At 42.7% G+C, this 22412-nt stretch overlaps 3 long non-coding RNA genes across 4 annotated transcripts; all 3 read left to right on the forward strand.

The window, feature by feature from the left end:
* The first annotated feature begins 1138 nt into the window (after positions 1-1138).
* LOC130430810 (uncharacterized) lies at positions 1139-17816 on the forward strand. Of its 2 annotated transcripts, none has more exons than XR_008907929.1 (8): positions 1139-1338; positions 3104-3195; positions 3300-3352; positions 3585-3721; positions 3821-3912; positions 11239-11286; positions 11546-17549; positions 17647-17816. It is a non-coding gene; the product is annotated as an uncharacterized LOC130430810 (long non-coding RNA). The 2 variants fall into 2 exon arrangements; XR_008907930.1 differs by having other exon boundaries at positions 3104-3168.
* A 108-nt stretch (positions 17817-17924) lies between these two features.
* On the forward strand, positions 17925-19710 carry LOC130430809 (uncharacterized). Its single transcript, XR_008907928.1, has 5 exons — positions 17925-18219; positions 18296-18457; positions 18540-18795; positions 18868-19182; positions 19267-19710. It is a non-coding gene; the product is annotated as an uncharacterized LOC130430809 (long non-coding RNA).
* A 1307-nt stretch (positions 19711-21017) lies between these two features.
* On the forward strand, positions 21018-22117 carry LOC130430572 (uncharacterized). The gene is made up of 5 exons (XR_008907861.1): positions 21018-21225; positions 21308-21437; positions 21537-21787; positions 21877-21927; positions 22009-22117. It is a non-coding gene; the product is annotated as an uncharacterized LOC130430572 (long non-coding RNA).
* Positions 22118-22412: the final 295 nt, after the last annotated feature.

Raw genomic sequence — 22412 nt, forward strand, 5'->3', positions numbered from 1 at the left:
TAATGATTCATAGTGTGCAGTTATTATAAAGTCTTACCCAAAAATCTTAAAATATAAACTGTCAAACAAGACTGACAGATCATAAAAAAACAGCTTATTTGATTGACTGGTCAAAAGACTTGCTTGGGATAGTAGGGGGACAGTCACACTTTGATAAGATTCCAAACCTCAAGTCTCAATTCACCCATTTGCATGATAAAAGCCATAAAGCAAGGAAATAACACTCTTAGAAGAAAACTCCACATACAACATCTATATTATCTCACTCTATTTTAAAACAGCTTTCACAAATAGCATATAGTAAAAGCAAACAAGATGAAAACACATCTTTTCTTATTAGGTAGTGATGAGGGGGGTGTAGGTATTTAGACCCACTGAAGGAAGAGTTGGGGTCAGATGAGACCACAACAACAGTCATAAAATATAACTGTCATCAGGGTTCAGAGGTCATAAAAGTCTCTGCTTGAGTGACTGGTTGACAGAAACTTTGACAGGTGACCATAAATCAATCAAACTTTTGACACACAGTATATGATAACACTACTCACGACACACATGCGCACATGCAGATACACAAGCCAAGAAAAAACTGTTTTTTAACAGACTCAAAAACGTAAAGAAGAGTTATTCCCGTGAATAAGAAACCGGAAAAGCGGATGCTTCGGAAAGCTTCAATAAGAAAATGCGAATAAGAAGCTGGATTAAGCCTCGTCGTCTGGTAGATATAATATGGCGAAGTGCAGCTTGTCTCTTCAAGGTAGGACTCATATTAGAATGGTGAAATGTGCAAATATAGATGTGTAACATGAATCGTAAATTACATTAGATTAATAATAAATGAAACGCGAATAGTGAATTATTGGAAAGGTAAGAAGAAATTAAACGTCACATGCTTTTGTTTATGAGTGTCTGAAGTTAGGCAACAACGATCGTTTCTCTTATGTGACGTCCTCGTCTACACACTTTTTTGTTACCAAGTCAAAAGTATCTACTTTTCCATAACAAAAACAGTTCATACTTTTAGTACGTAATATAACAAGGCCAATTGGGACGTAACAACAGTCTCTCTCATTGGGCAGACGAGAGCATAAGCCCCGCCCCTCTTGATAAAGTACGAGTGGTAGCGGAACAGGTAGAATATATGAGCACCGCAGTTTAAATCATCTAACAATAGATTCACGAAACAAGCGGAAAACTCGAGAAATAAAACTGCTTTTAATGAAGACTGTGAGAAAGTTAAACTTTATAAACCGCGTTAGGAGACGAGATGATGAGAGACTGAATCTTTACCTCAGAGGAACATTTATTTCTTTGTTCTTTAATGTAAATTTCTCCTCGGTGAGTATCACTGTTTTTATGATAATTGTGTTTATTTAAATCCAATGTTGAAATTGACTATTTAACGGGTATTGAACAGAAACCGATTTAAATTCAATGTATGATGATGCAGTATAGTGAGATGTGCTAATATGTGCTGTGGGGTATCCACCATGTGACGCTAGCTTTGCTAGCTCTGTGCATAGACTCCATTGTAAAATCAAATTGGCGATTAGCACGTTTGATATATGTGTGCTAGTAACGTTAAATTGCGCATGTTTGAAATGTTGTGAATTCATTCTTGATTTAAACTTATTTCACATAATAACTGTAAAAATATTTATATAAATTATAAAACGATACCCAGATAAGTGACTGTTACGTAACGTCAACGTAAAATTTAAATCAAATTTATGTCGTGGCGACGTAATCTTGTGACGTAATCTGCCGGTCTTGGTCACGTCGTGACAACGTAAAAGATATAAAAAATGTAATTATTTTAATATTTTATCTAATATTCTATTGGCGGACATGCAGCAAAACTAATTTAACTTGTCCTTATTTGCTCATAACTATTTTAGAGAATTTAAAAATAACATGTAACGACACAGACTCACTCCTTTCATTTCTATAGATAAAACGATATTAACAGCAACATATCAAATCGCGTTTAAAACATTAAAAACATTAAAATGAACATCAAGTGTTTGTTCAAATACATAACTTCATATAACAGATACTTTATTTAAAACAGGATAGAGCATGATTAAGACAGATCAATAATTACAGAATCATAAATATAACAAAAAACACCTCAAATATACTTCATATGATTGCTGGTCTTTTATGCAGTTATCATTCAGGGGTCTCGACCTTTCTCAACGGTGCGACTAAAAATAATCAGACTAAAAATAATCAGACTAAAAATAATCAGAGCCGTTCAAGAGAAATAAAGTCTCCTCAACACTGAAAGTCTCCCTGTGATTCAACAACAGACACACATTAGGCCCATATTGTAGTCTAAACCAATCAGAGATAGTGAAGAGCGGACCCCCCTCTGATTGGCTGTGGTCCTGATATTCCTTCACGTGTGTGTACCAGAGGTCACATTAACCCAAAATTCTGTGACATTGACAGAATGTTTGTTAGTTTCCTTGTGTAGTGATGATGACAGAGCTCTTGTTCTTTAAGTGTGTCCTGAACCATTTTCCTTACTTTCCTTTTGTTCAAACGGTTTTGTTCAGTATTTTTATAGACTTCAACATTACGAAATGTCATTTATATTAAATTATTATACGAGTAAATCTCTTACCACTATAAAGTGACTTTAACTTGTGATACTGGACTGTTGTGCTTTTATTTTCATCACTTAACTTTAAACACGTTTCTCTCCAAATCCGTTACTGAACATCTTAGCGCTTCAGCCGACCTCAGCCATAACTTTAGTGAAATCAACCATTTTACTAATAAAAAATGAAATGTATTTCAAACTCTATATTGGACTTAAAAATCTGTCCAAATATTAGCCTTTGAACATTCACTGCATTTATTAGCCGTCTCACACTCTCACATTCACATGTGTGTGTACTGATGAAAGTCCTGTTTGTTCCCGAAAGTCACATTTTTTAATAATCAAATATATTGATTTGTGTGTTGGAGAAAGAAGTGAACTCCACTTTTAAATGTTACTATGGTTGATATGGGATTTTCATATAGCTGAATTGTATTTCAAAAAATGTCCATCTATTATAATGATGACATCATTTCATGTCTCTTTGTGTTTAAGACCGTTCTCCAGACGTGGACAACTATTCTGAAGAAGACGATGACAGTTATTCTTCAGAGCAGGAGGTCAGTGATGATGCCGTTCAGGGTCAGGTCAGCACTTCTCATTATGTCAATCATCACAACAAAAATCCACTGCAGTTTATTATTGTATTGTATGTTTCTGGCAGAATAAATACTGTCTTGTGTGTTAACAGTGGATATGAACAGAAGTTCAGATGCGTCTATAGCGCTTCACTCTACAGCTGTTGTAAGTATAAATGTGACTATTACACTTTACTAATAGTACAGAAACACAACATATAGATATAAATGACACAATGATTATGATCACTGAACTGAATCCACTGTACTGTGACTCTCTGTCACACATCAGTTCACATGTGTTATCGGTAGCTTGTTTCTGATGTGTCTAAGTGGTCTTTATCACGGCTACATGTCGGTTTCTGTGGCTGTGTGCTAGTGTTTATTTGTGTGTGCAGGAGCAGACGGCTGGGGGGGATGTCACATGTGACGGGGATGTGAACGCAGACAAATCAACAGCAAACATCGGCAAACTCTGCAAGGCCGAGTCTCAGACTCTCATGTCGTGGAGACGCTGTGTCTTTCGTTAAAAAAAGTAAGACCCTTTGTTTAGCCCGGCTAAATTGAGACAACTGAAAACGAATGGTTCAATTATATTTACAACACTGTTCAAGTTTGTGCGGCTCATTTCCAGACGACTGCTTCACGAACGCTTTGGTTAAAAGTGGGGCTATTCCAACCATTAAAACTTTACAAGGACAGTCTGGCGCTTCTGATTTGCAGCCTGTAAGTATATTTTCATTGTAAAACACTTTGTTAGGGACTAACTTGAGTTGACTTTGTCGTATGTTTGTGATCTGCAAATGCAGACATGCGCGCAACGTGAAAAAAGACAACATGAGTCCTAATAATGAGTAATAATGTTCCACTAGAGGCAACAAATGTTGTGTTTATATTGTCTTTTATTGAGTATTTATTTAGGGTTTATTGTCTTTGTTGAGTTGCGATGAGATGTGGCCTAACACTGGTTGATCAAGAAGGGCAAAAGCGCTCGCGTAATTTTATTATGTTGCTCGCGTTGTTTTATAATGTAACCATTCCCTGCTGTAGTTTGAGCTTTTTAACATCGTATATAAAACAGGGTGTCTGCGGATCCTTAAAATGTCTTAAAAAGTCTTAAATTCCATAATGTCAAAACAAGGCATTAATTAGCATTACAGTTTTTCTCAAATGCTTTGGCTCATTTCTTGAAACAGAAATTACATTCTCAAAATTCTAAGATCATTTGGCAAAACAGTCTTACAGTTCAGCACAACACTATAGCTCACTTGCTAAAGCTAATATCTCTCCCAAAACTTTTCACTCATGCCTCAAAACTTAATTCCTTTCCCAAATAAAGAGTCAGTGCCACGAAAATGACAAAGATCCTTCTCAAATGCTTTGGCTCATTTCTTGAAACAGACCGGACGCTCTCAACACTCTTGGTGCTTTTGCCAAAATAACGTGGATGGTTCGGCACAACACCATGGTTCACCTGCAAAAACTCATACCTCTCTCAAAACGGTTCACTCATGTGTCAAAACTAAATTAACTTCTCATTTAAACAGTCAGTGCCCCCAAAATGCTTCACCCCTTTGGCATTATGTAAGCACTATATCAAAAAGTCAAAATATTCAGATGTTTTCTCACTATGGCAGAGGACCATTGAAACATCCCTCATGTCCACCTTTCAGTCTTGGCCCATTCCTTCATTGACAATAGTTACTGTTCTGTTTTTTGTGTAGCTAACAGAATGCAATTGTGTATAAAACTGAAAAAAAGAAATAGGATTTTAGAGTAAGAGTAGCCTCCAAGGTTTGACATCACACATTTTAATCATTATCTTTCACACATAGTTACGTCAATACATAAGAGTAAAAAGAAAATGTATACACCATAGTAAAGTGTAATATAAATACACAAATAAAAAACTATTCAAATTATATGCAGCCTAGAGTGCTGTAAATAAAGCTGGAGTTTCTTCACTGGTCGCTGTCCTCACCCTCCCGCTCCTGGGCATCATCCTCACCCTCCTGTCCATCATCCTCACCCTCCTGTCCATCATCCTCACCCTCCAGTCCATCATCCTCACCCTCCTGTCCATCATCCTCACCCTCCAGTCCATCATCCTCACCCTCCAGTCCATCATCCTCACCCTCCTGTCCATCATCCTCACCCTCCTGTCCATCATCCTCACCCTCCTGTCCATCCACACGCTGCTGTCTGTCTGGCCACAGATTCTCGTCCACATCACAGCGTATATTCTCTCTGGCGATGCAACGAGGGAAGAAACGGCGTGCATGTCGCAACCGTCCCCTACACTGATCTCCTGTAATATCCTCACACGCAGTGTCCATTGCATGGAGCAGTGACCTCTGATCTTGAGCCTGATGCTCATACACTCTCTACCTCAAAGCGGAGAAAAACTCCTCAATAGGATTAAGGAAAGGAGAGTAAGGTGGCAGAAACACCATGACCATCCTTGGATGAGTAGTGAACCAGGCCCTGATGAGTGGGCCACGATGGAAATTGACATTGTCCCATACAAATACAAATTGTGGTAGGTGAGGCCCTATGAGACCTCTCTCTTTTTGAGGGATCAAATGAATATGAAGGCGGTCCAAGAAGATGAGGAGCTTCTATTTATTGTATGGGCCAAGACTGGGGATGTGAGTGGCCACACCATTCTCAGATATTGCAGCACACATAGTTATATTGCCCTCTCGCTGTCCTGGGACATCCACCGTGGCCCGGTGGCCAATAATATCACGGCCAGGTCTTCGCTCATTGGCCTTGTTGAAGCCAGCTTCATCCACAAACATGAGGATGTGAGGGGTCTCGTTTCCTTACAATGCCATTTTTCTCTACAATAGCGTAAAAAAAGAAAACATCAAATCAGTCATACAGAAGAGTCATACACTACACCAGGGGTTCTCAACCTTTTGCAAGCTGGGCCCCCCAAAGCTGCTTCATTGCAGTTGGGGCCCCAGCGCCCCCCCCCCCCACACCACACAACCTTGGATGGATGGAAGGATGGATGGCCGGCCGGCTATTATCTTTAGGCCCACATTATTATTATTATTATCATCAGTAGCTGTAGGTAGGCCTATTATCATTACTAGGCTATTGTTATAATTGGCAGTAGAACCAGACTTCTAATGTGAGCTTGCAGACATTATTATTATTATTATGAGTAGTAGTACGCCTATCATCATTACTAGGCTATTGCTATATAATTATATGAGGTTAAATGCTTTATTGTTGTTGTTGTTGTTATTATTATTATTATCATCAGTATAGGCCTATTATCATTACTAGGCTATTGCTATAATTGGGAATTTGCACCAGACCTCTGATATTAATGTATGCTTTATTATGGTTATTATTACTAGGCCTAATAGTAGGTATCATCTGCATTTTGTAACAGAAGCTTGCAGGTACGTGATGTTAATGCGAGACCTGAGCCTGCTTTGCCTTGCAAAGATCCCCAATTCTTGGCTCAATGTTTGATAAACATAGTCTCAGATCATCCTCGATTTGTGCACGATTGCGGTATTTCGTTTTGAGTGCAGTCATTTTTGAGAATCCTGCCTCACACAGATATGTCGACGCGAAAGGAAGGAGAATCTTCATGGCGACGTCACAGAGTTCAGGATATTCCTGCATCAATGCTGCCCAGAATGACGAAAGAGGGCAGGAGTTAAAGAGTTCCTTCAGTCTACTGTCACTCTTCAGCTCAATAAGCTGTTCCTGCATATCAATTGATAGCTCGTTTGCTGTGCACACAAACGGATCTCGAACCCACGCAAAAGAGCGATAATCCTCTTTAAAGTACGTCGCAAATTGTTTTCTCATTGCTGACAGGTGCTCAGACGCTGATTGAAATAGGGATGAGAAATCGTGTGACGTGCCTGCATCAGTGATAAAGTCTGCAAGGCTGGGAAACATGTTGCAGTTCCCTTGACTGATGCGGCCATGCCAGAGGTCTAGTTTTTGTGTAAAGGCGTGCACTTTGTCTGCAAGGATCAAAATATGAGTTCCGCGGCCTTGCAAAGACAGGTTGAGGCCATTCAAGCGGTCAAATATATCGACCAAATAGGACAGAGACGCAAGCCACATAGTGTCATCCAGATGCTTCGCCAGATCTGATTTGATTTCTGTCAAAAACCACTTCACCTCCTCTCGAAGCTCATACAACCCCTGTAGCACCCGCCCCCTGGAGAGCCAGCGAACTTCAGTGTGCAGAAGCAGCTGTTCGTGCCCTGACCCCATCTCCTGGCAGAGGACCCCAAACAAGCAAGAGTTTAACGGCCGTGATTTGATAAGATTTATCATTTTCACGGATTGGTTCAGCACGGAGTCAAAAAGAACCGGCATTTTTTTAGCAGCTAGTGCTTCGCGATGGACCATGCAATGTGTCCATTTCACAAGTGGAGCTACTTGCTGAACTCGAGCAGCTAGGCCACGCTCACGCCCCGTCATTGCTTGCGCACCATCCGTGCATACGCCAACGCATCGGTCCCAAGCCAAACCATTTTCAAGGATAAAAATATTAAGGACATTGAAAATGGCTTCTCCTGTAGTGTGCAACTGAAGAGGCCGGCAAAACAGTACATCCTCCTCAATCGCCTTGTCCCGTAGATACCTGACATAGGTGAGGAGCTGTGCCTGCCCAGCAATATCAGTGGATTCGTCCAGCTGCAGCGCGTAGTAAGGACTCTTTTTTACAAACTCGATCAGTTGCTCTCTGATATCATTGGACATGTCTACAATTCTCCTAGCGACTGTGTCATTGGACAGTGGTACTGCACCGAGTTTGGCTGCTGCACTATCGCCTATCATTATTCTGCACATGTCTTGCGCTGCCGGCAAAATGAGAGTCTCTGCGATTGTATGCTGTTTACCCAGTTTACCGATTCTTTTGGCCACTACATACGATGCCTCCAAACACTGTTTAGACACAGTGCTGTGCACTGAAATGGTTGCCTGTTGCTGATGGAGGCCATCAAGCTTTCTTTTAAAATATTCAGCTGGCTTATTTTTAATGCCAGGATGCTTTGTTTCGAGGTGCCTTTTTAATTTGCAGGGCTTCATACTGTCGTTTGCCAGCACCTCGGCACACACGACACACTGAGGTCTCAGATCAGCCGTAACTGTAAACCCAAACTGCAGGTATGCTTCATCGTACCTTCTAAGCTTTTTTGCAGCTGGTGGTGCGTCGGTTGGCTTGTTGGTCCGCACAAGAAATTTCTCCATTTTTGTTATGTGTTTTAAATAAAGTTTAGGCAATATGTAACTGTGTGTGTGGCTGTGTTGAGAGACGTATCAGGGGCTAATCAATCGGGACTTAGGGACGATCTTTAATTAAACGAACAAAATAATTATTTTGCAGACAATTCAGATTTTATTTGAATACTTAAAGATTGTAGTGTGTGTGTGTGTGTCTTAGTCGTGTGGGTTGTTTTAGCTAAGTGTAGCTACTGCCTAGCAGTTAAAAAAAAATACTGGCAAGGGCTGAGATTTGATCTAATCTTTAACAAAAATGTTTGTGGGTTTAGTCTTTAAAAAGACTGTTGAGGTTTTGTAGTAAAGGCCTATGTAAATCGAGATTGATAACAGACTAGCGAGAGCTGGCACAAGTGAACTTGGCAAGAGACTAGACTAGAGTGAATGGAGAGCTATGTCTTGAGTCAATTTAAATCGCAGTTATTTATTTTTGTATTTTGAGTGAGTGAACATTTACATTTACAACCCGCTCTGCAAGCTAGGGCGGGAACGGCGGCGGCCATGCGCATGCGCGATTCATTTGCAGCCTGGACGCGGAGGGGTGTGTGTCTCCTCTCTGCTCTGAGTGCTGCGTGAGGCTACTGAGAGTCTGACCGCCTTGAAGTGCTTTTGGACGGGAGAGGGGCTAACGGCAGCACCCGCTGCTCGTTGTGAACAGTAGGCCTAACTGCAGAGTGACTCGTGCTTTCGAGTCTCCAAACACCACAAAAGTCTCCAAAAACAACAGTAAAATTCGCTGGATTTGTCACATTGACAAAAACAAGTCGCCAGGAGGATGATTTGTTTGTGTTATAAGCAGTGCTTGAAGTGGGGGAAAAGGTGGCGGTACTCTCTTTGCATTGGCAAATCATTACATTTTTACAGTGAAAAACAAAACTTGGAGATATTGCTGTTAAAACAATTTAGTGTTTTTTATTTATTAACAACATAAATGTATTTAAAAATGTTTTTTTGTGTGCGTGGCTGCGTGTATTTCACAAAAACTAAAGGAAAGCTTTAGCTGTAGCCTATATTCTGACTAGTTTATTCGTTTTATATATATATATAGGCTATATATATATAACTAAATAGGACCTCAGGTTTTATATGTTTGCAATCTCTGAAACTTCCACCCGTCATAAAAATTAATTCTGATGGTTCAATTTTCTGCATTTTTCGCATCCGAAGCAATTATTTTGAGGGTTGTTTTTGACAATTGAGAGCCACCAAATGACGAATATGAAAAAACGAATAAGACAGTTTCGGACTTTTGAGGCTTGCGCAGCTTCTCGAGGAGAAATCAAACAAATGAGCGTCGTTTTCTAAAGTCTATGAGCGCAGCACACACAAATAAACTAAATTGACATAGTGCAGTTAAATGTGGTGATTTTATATTTATAACTTTTGAATGCAGTTCAGCAACATGCATCACACGACCTGACGACCAAGAGAGCTGACAATTGACCGTCACTTAATTTACCATCACCTCACGATTGAAAATGTGACATTGATTTCATATGACAGTTCAACAAACAAGTTATTAATAGTAAGTCACTTACATTTTTGACGAAATAATGACTGTTTTGGTCTATTTTAGCAGCGAAAATAGATCCGATGAATCCAAACAAAGATCACAGCATAGCGCATCTCACAGCAACAATCAATCTTGTTTTGAATGATTCAGTGTTTTGAACGAATCGATTGAGTCATGGATTCAATGACCCATGCACAAACATCTGTCTCATTCTTGATGAATCGGCCGTTTGAACGAATCGTTTGAATGAACGACTCAATGACTCGCTTAATAAAACCGCTTTTCACCTGCATTTGCGCTCACTATCCACAAACCAATCAAATTTGTTCAAAACTCTTTTTTTTTAAATCAGTCCCAACACATTTAAATTTTTATTCAGGAGTTATGTATATACACAACTATAACTTTTTATGAAAGTAGTTTAGTGATAAAAAAAATGTTAAAAAAAATATTTTTTCAGTTTTTTTTTTCTCTCCCATCCTGTAGTCTACTCGCGCCCCCCCGGGAGAGTGTCCGGGGCGCGCCCCACCGGTTGAGAACCAGTGCACTACACTTACAGACAATTACATAGGCACTAATTTCAGGTCTTTGACCCTTTTTCTTATAGTATGTTATATTCTTCAAAATCAGGATTATAATGATAATTTCATCATACAGTAAACTGCAGTTTTTAGGCGAATGTTGAAGTCAGATACGTGCGGCAAATGTGTCAAAATGCAAAGTTAATAGCCAGATAAACAAACTGTAACACCCAAGAAATAACGCTACATGCTAATTACCTTGAATTGAAATGAGGAAGAACCGATTACATTTTATCACCTGTCAGTACAATTGCTTGTGAACATGATGTTCGAATAAATAGGAGGCGTTACATTTCCGTCAAACACTTGCAGTTCAACCAATCACTACGCACTGGTTGATCACAAAACTAAATACCTTTATAAGGTTTCTTTTTAGTATGGGAATTTTGACATTATTTTGTGTTTATATGTCCGTTTCAGTATAAGAAGAGGTGAAGGAGAACTTTCAAGTTTAGTATTTTGTGCTCTGACTCTCTTGGCACGTGCATCTCTACAACCTGTGACACCTGAAGGCTTTTAGTTATTATTCTTCATGAAAGCTGATTTGATGCACGTTTGGCTTCTATCAATATAAACTGACAAATAAATAGCATTTATCGTGATGTATAACATTTTGTATGCTTTGCAGTATTGTTGGAGAGCTTTATACAATAGTTCAGTGCTTAAAGTTTAAACACATGTTTCCTTCATAAGTTTCACAGATATTCAGATGAGTCTACAGCACTGGACTCAACAGTTGTGGTACGTACACATTTTTAATTATGACACATGTATAAATTTGACTTACTAATACGTTACTAATAGTACAGAAACACAACATATAGATATAAATGACACAATGATGATGATCACTGAACTGAATCCACTGTACTGTGATTCTCTGTCACACATCAGTTCACATGTGTTATCGGTAGCTTGTTTCTGATGTGTCTAAGTGGTCTTTATCACGGCTACATGTCGGTTTCTGTGGCTGTGTGCTAGTGTTTATTTGTGTGTGCAGGAGCAGACGGCTGGGGGGGGTGTCACATTTGACGGAGATGTGAACGCAGACAAATCAGCAGCAAACATCAGCAAACTCTGCAAGGCCGATTCTCAGACTCTCATGTCACTTAGGTAGCACGTCCATCCTTCTTCTCCAATCCTCTTGTTATCACTATCTCTCCGAAAGCTGTTTCATCCAATAATAATCATAACTGTTTGATCAGAATAAGGATGATTAGTATTTTTCTATGTTAAACATTCACATTTAAACATGTCTCTTGCTTTTTTATGTTCGCTATGGTCAAATACTTTTGTGTACACATTTGATAGTTTTACCCTTGTCTCAGTTCCAAACTGTCAGAAAATATGAATCCCTATACGACATTTTGAAATCTAATATAATTTTGAGGAATTTTACACTCCACATTAATATTAACTATGGCGAAAAAGACTTAAATTTTGACTTTCCCTCAATACCACAACAAACTAGTTGGGTTTTTCCAAACATTGCTTAGCATTTCTCATCGCTTTAAACAGTGGTTCTTAACTTTGTCCCGCGAGATCCATTTTCCTGCAGAGTTTAGCCCCAACTCTGATATAAAACACCTGAAAAGGCTAATCAGTGACTTCAGAAACAGACGCGCACAACTTAATGCGGGGCTGCACAGATTTCTTGACATGTCGCATTAAAGTACCGCGAGATCGATTCAAATGCGCACGGAGCAATCTGCACTTGAATCACTGTCGCAGTACTTCAATGTCACAAGCTGGTAGATTTTCGCAGCGCCGCATTAAGTTGAACGCATCTATTCCTAAAGACGCCGATTAGCTTGTTCAGGTGTTTTATATCAGAGCTGGGGGTAAACTCGCAGGAAAATGGATATTGTGGCCGGCGAGATCCCATGCATCCCTGGGAGATCCCTGGTCCTCTTTGACACCCACTGGCTCCAGTGCCCTCCACTCAGGCGGCCACTTGGAAGAAGACGTCGAAGAGGAGACCACGACCCCGTCAGCAGCTGCGGCAGAAGCGGCACTCTTGGGAAGATCCCATGGAGACCGAGAATACCTTTAGGCCACCCAGCCATTCCGTCGCGGGCCCTGCCCCGTCCCAACAGCCCACTTCAAGGAGTTTTCCTCTCCCTCTGGGTGTTTTTCACAGCTGCTCTCACCCTCTTCACGACGGTGTTTGGAAACCAGACGTTTCGTCATTGCGAGACGCAACGTTGAGTATACTCCGCAGCCCTCAGCACTCTCAAATCGAAGGTGCGTAGAGCTGAATCGCCAGGCAGGTATGTCAGCAGAGCCGATCTTCTCCCTGGGGGCCTCCCCAACACCTTTGCCCAACACCTTCTCTACAACCTCCGCTTTGAACCGGTGTCAGTCCACGTCTTGCATTGCAACATGTAGGCCATAGGGTGTATGCCTGCGAAAGCACCTTTCCATAGGTGTGTCAGTGTGCTGCTTAGCCTCCATTCTTTCCCCCACGGTGCGAAGAAAAAAGGCATTCCATACATGAATAAGCAAGCACCCCCTGCGGGCGGGCTGGGCAGAGCAGCCCTTCCCCTTAGGAGGGGTACCTTCTGAGTTGTCCACACATAGCTCTAACCGGACACTGTGCTACCGGACGTTGTACCTACCCCACTCGGACAGTTCCGTCTGATGTATTCTCATGATTTGTTCCCACCTTAGTAACTCAAGACCTCCCTAGGTGGACCTCCACCTCGCGGCTAACTACTTCAGTCTGCTTAGTTTTTCCCATGACATATACCCTGACAGTGCGACCGTGTGGGTGTCTCCAAAAGAACTCCTTCCGATGGTAGGAAGTGCTCTCTGTAGTGCATTCCCCATTCGAGGAGTGCACTTACCCATTGGACTTACGGCACAGTGAGGACAGAAGGTAGAGGCTTCCCACCTTTTCTAAATGCTCTGGGACCCTCTGCCTACCTATCCACTGGAAGATTGCAAATTTAACACAAGCGCTCCCGTCTGACACGCCCGGGCCAGTCACCATTGCTTCGCTGAGATTGTGATACGGCACAGCATTGTGGCGGGTTTTAATAGGAACCCCATCTGTCGGTTCGACACAACGCCGAAGAAACAACAGAAAGGGAACATCTTGGTTATCGATGTAACCTCAGTTCCCTGATGGAGGGAACGAGACGTTGTGTCCTTCTTGCTACAAACACGTGCCAGCCGTTGCAGTAGTTGTGGGAGGCTCTCAGGCTCCTCAGAATTAAAGGTGAACGAATGCAGCACGCCGTCTCCCTTTTATTCCCGGATATCCGGGGACGGAGTCCATCCATCCATCCATTTTCTTCGGCTTATCCGGGGCCGGGTCGTGGGGGCAGCAGTCTAAGCAGGGATGCCCAGACTTCCCTCTCCCTAGACACTTCCTCCAGTTCTTCTGGTGGGAAACCGATGCGTTCCCAGGCCAGCCGGGAGACATAGTCCCTCCAGCGTGTCCTTGGTCTTCCCCGGGGTCTTCTCCCGGTGGGACATGCCCAGAACACCTTCCCGGGAAGGCGTCCAGGGGGCATCCGGAAAAGATGCCAGAGCCACCTCAGCTGGCCCCTCTCGATGTGGAGGAGCAGCGGATCTAATCTGAGCTCCTCCCGAGTGACAGAGCTTCTCACCCTATCTCTAAGGGATCGCCCGGCTACCCTGCAGTGAAAGCTCATTTCGGCCGCCTGTATCCGGGATCTTGTCCTTTTGGTCATGATCCACAGCTCATGACCATAGGTGAGGGTAGGAACGTAGATTGACCGGTAAATCGAGAGCTTCGCCTTGCGGCTCAGCTCCTTCTTCACCACGACAGACCGGTACAGCGACTGCATTACTGCAGAAGCTGCCCCGATCCGTCTGTCAATCTCCCGTTCCATCCTTCCCTCACTCGTGAACAAGACCCCCAGATACTGAGAACCATGGCCTCAGATTTGGAGGTGCTGATTCTCATCCCAGCCGCTTCACACTCAGCTGCAAACCGTCCCAGTGCATACTGGAGGTCCTGGTCTGATGGGGCCAGCATGACGACATCATCCGCAAAGAGCAGAGATGAAATCGTGTGGTCCTCAAACCCGGAGACAAATGGTTGCCCTGCCGGAGTCCAACATGCACCAGAATAAGTCTGATTTACTGCCGGCAATGCGAACCAAGCTCCTGCTCCGGTCATACAGGGACTGGATGGCCCTTAGCAAAGGGTCCCGAATCCCATACTCCCGGAGCACCCTCCACAAGATGCCGCGAGGGACACAGTCGAATGCCTTCTCCAAATCCACAAAACACATGTGGATTGGTTGGGCAAACTCCCATGAACCCTCCAGCACCCTGGAGAGGGTACAGAGCTGGTCCAGTGTTCCACGACCGGGACAGAAACCACACTGTTCCTCCTGAATCCGAGGTTCTACCATAGGCCGGATTCTCCTCTCGTGTACCCTAGGACGCATTCAAAGGCTAAACCATGTGGTGCACGAGAATGCGCTTTTGGTATGTTGTCGCACGCCCCTCGCATACACAGTAAGCGAAAAAAACGGCTTCCTACGGCTTTCCTACGAAAAACCTGCATGCAGTTTATGCGCATTCATATTTTTGTGGCTTTTGTGGAAATTTGGGCAAAAACCAGATGCTGTTAAAAGAGAAAAGTGAGATAGCAAAAACATATTCTGTCATGTGTTGTCATGTGACATGTTCATGTCATTCTGCTGTAGGCTTTACGTACATACGAGATCATTTTGACCTCTGACCTCTGCACACAGCAATAGGTTTGTGGTTTTTGCATGTATTGTATGCATTGTAGACAAATGAACCACAGTGATTATTGAATTAATCTTTATTCATTAATAATATCTTTTTATTGAGTATATTTAGTCTGCAATTGATTCATTTTGCATCCATTGGCTGTAATAGTCCACATGCGGCGTGGAAAATCTGCATAGTCCAGAAATGTCGTAGGTGAGCAATCCATAAACTGCATGGAAATTGCGCGTAATCCACAAACTTCGGAGGTGAGCGACTCCCTTCTTTCCAATGCCCGGGGCATAAAAAAACCCCTAATAGGTTGGTTTCACGTGACGTCACGATGCTGCATCGTGAGAGCGCGAAATTCAGATGGAGGGCAGGAAGTAAAATAGTTGAGGATCTGCCAGTGCCGTCTGAAAAAATGCCAATGTTTTGTGTAGTTTACGGCTGCTCCAATCGTTCAAACAGAGAAAAGGATTTTACAGAGTACCAAAGATTGTCACTCATAAATGTGAGAAATGTAAAAAGTTCACAGAACAACGCCGTAAAAAGTGGATTTTTAACGAACTTCTGCGGTCGGGAGGAGCAGAGTCTGTTAATGCCCGTGTGTGCAGCGACCACTTCGTCGGAGGTTATGTTATATAGCCAAATTGTTTTTTGTGTCTGTGTTTATATAGCATTCGGTTTTCGTTAAATGCTCTTTACTTAGTAATTATTATAAAGTTAACGGTAGTCTAATATGCAGTTCATTTGGGCTTTTTTGACTGCCCTAGCGCTTTGGGTGACGTTGAGTCGGTAGATTGGGCTCCGACGGTCAACCTAAGGTCCCCAAAAACTAAACCCAAATCAGAGGCATCTCTCAAACGAGAGCAGAGGATGACGCTCAAGGAAGACCAACAAAGACGGTCGAAATGTACAGAGGCTATGTTGGATCTCCAACAGACAGATGAGAGCCAGGATCTGACACAGACAGCCGAAAGTTCCGAACCGAAGCAGCGTGACTAGTGACCAGTGGATGAAAGTATTACACTTGTGTAAAACTAGTGACGAGGGCTAGTGACTAGTCCAATTGTACTGGCTATATGTATTATATGTAATGAAATGGAATCTAATCTGTTATTGCACACCATGTTCTTATTATAACAATTGTTGAAAAATCTAATATTGTAAATAAACCACCATTTATAATTCTGTCTTCTCAATGGCATTTAATGTTTGCATTTATATTAAACAACAGCCAGAACTTACAAAGACCACACTTATAACAATAGTCAAAATGATAGATAGTTGGTGATGTCAACAGCATCCACTGTTGGCAAATCTTCAAGTTCGACATAAAAGCTCAATCATCTTCACGAGTAACGGGTCACGACCAACATATCTGTTTACTAACTCCTTGTATATTTTGCTTGAAACTGGTCCTAATTTCATACAATACGGACTCTCCGCAACGGTTTCCTCCATAGACGTATTCTCCATATTTACTTCCTGCCCTCCATCTGAAATCGCCCCGCCTTCGAGCGTCATCATAATCACGTGACTGAAACCCAGCTATTCCCACTTCTCTTTTCCCCCATTTCTTCAACATACCGATCGACACGTGTACCATTTGCAAGCGGGATTACGCCCAGCTGAGCCAACACCTCTGGGTGTCGCATGGGGTCAAAAACATGGAAGAGTGGAGGCTGCTCCTGGCACTGCAGTCCGGCAGGGTCAGGGCTGCAATAAAGAGTCGGCAAGGCTGGACCGGCATCTGAAGGCCCACACTGAGCTTACGGTGGCAACGCGCAGGCAGCACGTTAGTTAGATGAAGAGGCTTCTTTGTCTAAAGCAATTGGCTGCACTGCGGGCCTCAGACCTGCAGGTGCCAATGGTGTCGACGCTGGACTTCATGGAAGAGGAGGAGGGAGAGGTTGCTCTGGACCAAGCAGAAGAGTAGGGATCGGAGGAGCAGGAAGAGACAGAGGAGAGTGGGTGTCCAAAAAGAGCTTGCGTCATGGCGAGGGAAACCGTGGCCCAGCTCAACTCCCAGGTGGACACCCTCACGTCCACCCTGAAGGAGCTTTCCAGGCTCTTCTGCATTATGCAACGCCGCTCACACCGAAGGCCTTCGGACTTCAGGCGTCAGGCGAAGCAACTCCTCTCCTCATTTGCGATCGAGGAAGACAACGTGGAGGAAGATGCAGTGCCGCCTCAGCATTCCTCCTCCAAGGCGTCAACCAGCAAGTCCTCTGCGACGCCTGGGGAGCATGGGCTTCCCCAGTTCCCGGACCACGACGCGGTCTTGAGTGAGTGTGACTCTCCGCCTGTGGCCCCTTGAAGGTTATGTGCTGTTTTGTGTGTCTTTGAGTTAACCTGTCTCTTTTTTGCTGTCTCTCTTTCCAGAGACACTGATGGAGCAATACAGGGCCCACCAGGAGGGCCCCGACCCCTCCACTAAGCTGTGGGACAATGTCGCCAGCAATTGTATCGCATCAAGCGATTTGTTGCGTACATGGCCCAGGCAGGGGGCAAGCTCCAGACCCTGGACTTCCTCAATGATACGGAGAGGATGCGAAGGCAAGACCAGTTGCAAGCGCTTTTTGTGACAAAACAGTGTTTTGCGTTTCCCCACTGACTGTCATTCTGTCTCTTTTTATTTTTTTTGTCTATCTGTCTGCAGGTGGGTAAAGACTCTCAGAACCATGGCGATTCGGGAGACAACAATCAATCATTACTTGAAGAACATAGCACAGTTTATGGACTATGTGGCCGCAACACCCCCTCTGAGCTGCCGCCTCTCCAAGAGGGTCTTGTTGTCGATCAGAAGGGAAGTGAGGATGATGCTGCAGTGCATGAATCGCCCCGCCACTTTGCACCAAATGACGGTGAAGCGGGCCAAAGACGGGCAGCTCATCTCCAAGGCCCTCTTGGAGAAGTGCAGGGAGGAGGCCAGACAGAAAATTGCCCAAATTATCGGTAAGTCGATGTCTTCAGTGGTTAGTTGCAGTTCACTATCCTTTACTAAAGCTCCTGTTATTTTGTGTTCCTCCAGATGAGCTGGAAAATACCAAGGCTCAGAAGACCCAGTTCAGATTTTATGGGTATTTGACAGCGTTCCTGGCCTCGATCTATGGTCACCGCTGCGGGCTCTTCCAAAATATGACCATAGAGGGTCAGGAACGCGACCAAGACATCAAATACTTACCTCATCAATGTAAGGGATCTGCCTATGTGTGTGTGTGTGTGTGTCTCTTCTCTTGCTCATTTCTGGACGTTTTCTTGGATTTTGTTCGCAGGTCAACTTGCACAAGACCAACCAGGCCTTCGGAACGGCAGAAATTGCGCTCTCCGCAGAGGAGTACAGCTGGTTCGAGCGGTTCCGGGCGATGAGGAAGGAATTGGTGGGCGGGGTCGAGGCCAAGCTAGTTTTTTTTTACATCTAGTACAAATCCGTGCAAAAATCTGAACAGCCACTTCCAGGCAGCTTGGAAGGAGATGGGGCTTCCAAAATACCCCACATTCACAGACCTCCGGTCGGCCATCGCCACTCATGTAAGTTTGAGATTTTGTCCTTTTTGGTGTGGATATTGTGTCTAAATCCTCTTTTCGTCTCTCTCTCTACAGGCCAGGAACAATGGCACCATTGAGGACCGATCAAAACTGTCCCGTTTCATGTGTCACGACACAAGGACTGCGGACAAGTTCTACGCGTGTAACCTAAATACCAAGGAGGCATGGGAGCACAGGCAGCTCTTCGAGAAGGTGCTGGAGAGGGGCCTGACGTGCCGGACGAGCCCATCGGCAAGGCCGGCAAGAGGTCTTGCAAGCGAAAGCGAAGTGACAATGCGTCTCCGCTCACCTCACAGACCACAACTGAGGATGAAGTGTAGCAGGTCTACCAGGAGTTGGGAGTGTCCTCGGTGGATTCGGAAGAGATAGGTTTGTCTCCTGTCACAGTCATGTCTTCTGTCACAGTCATGTCTCCTGCCTATTGCTAACCTTTGTCTCTCTTTTTTCACGCAGAACTCATCTGATTGCGACCCATCTAAGGCCCAGCCGTCCGTGGCCAGGCCCATGAGCCATTGTCCTGACGCCTCTGAAAATTAGATGGTCCCCGGCAGAGTCACCTTACAAGCTTTCCAAAGAATACCCCTTCAGCGCCTGATCCAGTGCCTGTCCTGCTCCAGTGATCCTTTGCTCCGCACCTGACCCGCGTTTCCCCCGCCCCAGAGTTCCCCGACTACTCCACCCCTACCCAGCTCCAGCTGTTCCCTGTTCTGCCATCCCCGTTGTTTGTTGTTTTTGTTCCTGACCTTCCCAGCTCCTGCCTCACCTCCCCAATACCCCTTTAAGGGGTTTTCCTGTAAATAGTTCCATTTCATGTTTTTACTTGTTTGTTATTGTTCTGATGTTCCAATGTGTTTTTTATTATGTTCAATAAATGTTCCACCTTATGTTTCAAATGTCCATTTGCCTCCGACTCACTTGATTCAACTACGGTGCTAGCTAAAGTTGCTTAATTTAACGAATAGACAAAAATCTTAACTTGAGGTTAACTTAAAGTAAATTGCGGTTACTTGTTTTTTCACACAAAACACTCATCCACAAATGATTCATTTGATTCTGAATTTTTGGCATAACTTAATAATAAAATAACATAACAATAACCACAAAACACCTACCTGCGATGGGAAGACTCAAGCGTCGTCTCCAGCGTTGTCTCCATCTGATTCTTCAAATGGTGCTTACAAATTCTGTAACAGAAACAATAACTTATATAAAAGATGTTAAGTGACAAAAGACTCTATAATTTGTCTCACCTAAGCAAAATGTGCATGCACGGCCTGCATCAAAAGCTTTAACATTCATACTCTGTAAAAAAGGTTTAAGCATGTACATAATCAACAAAAGTATAATACATTATTGAGCAAGTGTTTGCATTCTCATTTGTATCATTCACTACATTCTACACTAATATGTGGTGAATGTATGCAAAAGGCCCAAAAACATTAAATTGTGAAGAGGTCACAGGTTAAACTGAGCTCATATGGATACGTAAAAAGACACAAATGAAAATGCAAACACATGATCTTTAATGTATTATAGTGTAGACTGTGGTGAATGTATGCAAAAGGTAATAATAATTTATGGCATTGTGCAGTGTGTTCACTGTGAGAGGTCAAAGAATGCTCAGGGCATACACCAGAGGCTGAAACATTCAGAACTTAAAGAAACAAAGTAATCAAACCATTTAAAATCATGTAGGCCATAAGTTTTCTCTGTGAACAATTGAACATGCTTTGAAGCTCAGGTGAGAGTGTCTGGAGAGCAAGATGTTTGTCAACAAACTTACCCTAACCACCATCTTATTTTTCAGCGCAACCACACGGTTTTGACCAGACAAGCAAGCATGACACATGTGAGTATATCTTTGCTTTCTTTTAAATGTAATTTTCTTTAAAAAAGTATTTTAATTCAGCAATAATTGTAGCCCAGTTTGCAATGCAATGTATATGTTCATTTTGCATATGCTCATCACACTCTGCACTGTATTACATTAAAGATAATGTGTATGCTTTCTAACATGTGTCTTTAACAGCATCTGAGGAAGGCCCTTTGTGTGTATGAGCTCAGTTTGACCTGTGACCTCTTAACAATGGAATTACATTAAAGATCATGTGTATGCTTTCTAACCTGTGTCTTTTACAGCATATAATGTCTGCCCTGCATGCATGTCTGCTTATTTGAACCTTTATTTTGTCTTCCAGGTTCCAAGGTCTGAATGCCCCCTGTGCCACAAGGACATTACTAATTTTAAGCAGCACCTTAGGTTGATGCATAAAATCACAAATGTTCAGGCGCCAGTTATGGCAGAAGTTGGGAAGGGGCAGAGTCTTCCTTGGAGGACAGATCTGCCCCTTGTGCAATGTGTTTTTTAAACAGTTCGAAAAGCACTTAGAAACTGGCCATCCAGACATCTCTGTAAGTCATTGATAAAACACATTTAATTGTTGCTTTTTTGGTTAGTTTTCTACACACTTAGATGTCAATTTGTCTTTTTCAGTCAGTCAAGAAGAGCAAAATTGTTAAAAGAATGGAGAGAGAGGTCCCCATGGGGAAGTTGCGAGAGCTGGAGGCCAGCAACCCTGCCATCCCCATGGTGACCCTAAAGGATGAGGCGCAAGGCAATTCAGGTAGGTGGTAGGTTGTCAATTAAAAGTGTGTATACTACTCAACTACTCTCTCATGACATAATAAATCTCAAGTGTTGTGTGACTCTCGTGTTCTCCCAGGAAACCCCATCGCTCCTGAGACCCTAAACATAAACACCCACCTTTCTTCCCCTGATGTGCCTGCCTCCCCTTCCTTCAGCTCCTCTCTCACTCCTGAATATTCAAGCCCTCACATCAGCCCTCCTAGCCACGCCAGCCACTCCTTCATATGATAATCGTCCCTTCCTGTCCTGCCTCTACAGCCTACGGGGGAGGCTTATTCAGTCCCCTCCTATTTAGTGAGGAGGAACACAGTATGTTGGAGAACATGGGTGAGTCTTAAGCAGTCACTGACATCTTAGTTAGTCTAAAATGTGCATTCAAACTCTGAAAACTAAACCAATGCTTTATTTAACCACAGACATTCCCACCATCACTCTAGAGGAGGAGGAGGCCATTAGTAATCAAATGTGTAGGTGTTCAATTGTGTTTTCGATGCTTCTATGGTGGAAAAAAAATCAGCAATTTAACAGACTCTTCCTTCTTCTTTCAGACAACATGGAGATTGAAGAAATCAAGGATCTGGGTTTCAGGATGTTGATGGACCTGTAGTTTTTTTTAAATTGTAAATATGTTGTATGAATCTCTTAATATGTTTCTATGAATTTTTTTTCTAATAGGTTTTATGAATCTCTTATTTAATATGTTACTATGAATTTTTTTCTAATATGTTTTTTGAATCTCTTATTTAATATGTTCCTATGAATTTATTTTCTATGTTTTATGAATTTCTTGTTAATTGTAACTTATTTAATAAAATGTAATGTTTCTAAATGCATTTTCTCTTTTATAAGATTCCACACATATTGCTGAAGTAATAGTAACACGTTAGTATTTAAAAAAACATTTATTTATAACAATAAAGGGTCTCTGGTCACATTTGCTCATTAAATATAA

This window comes from Triplophysa dalaica, chromosome 10 (genome assembly GCF_015846415.1).
Source record: "Triplophysa dalaica isolate WHDGS20190420 chromosome 10, ASM1584641v1, whole genome shotgun sequence".
NCBI lineage: Eukaryota > Metazoa > Chordata > Actinopteri > Cypriniformes > Nemacheilidae > Triplophysa > Triplophysa dalaica.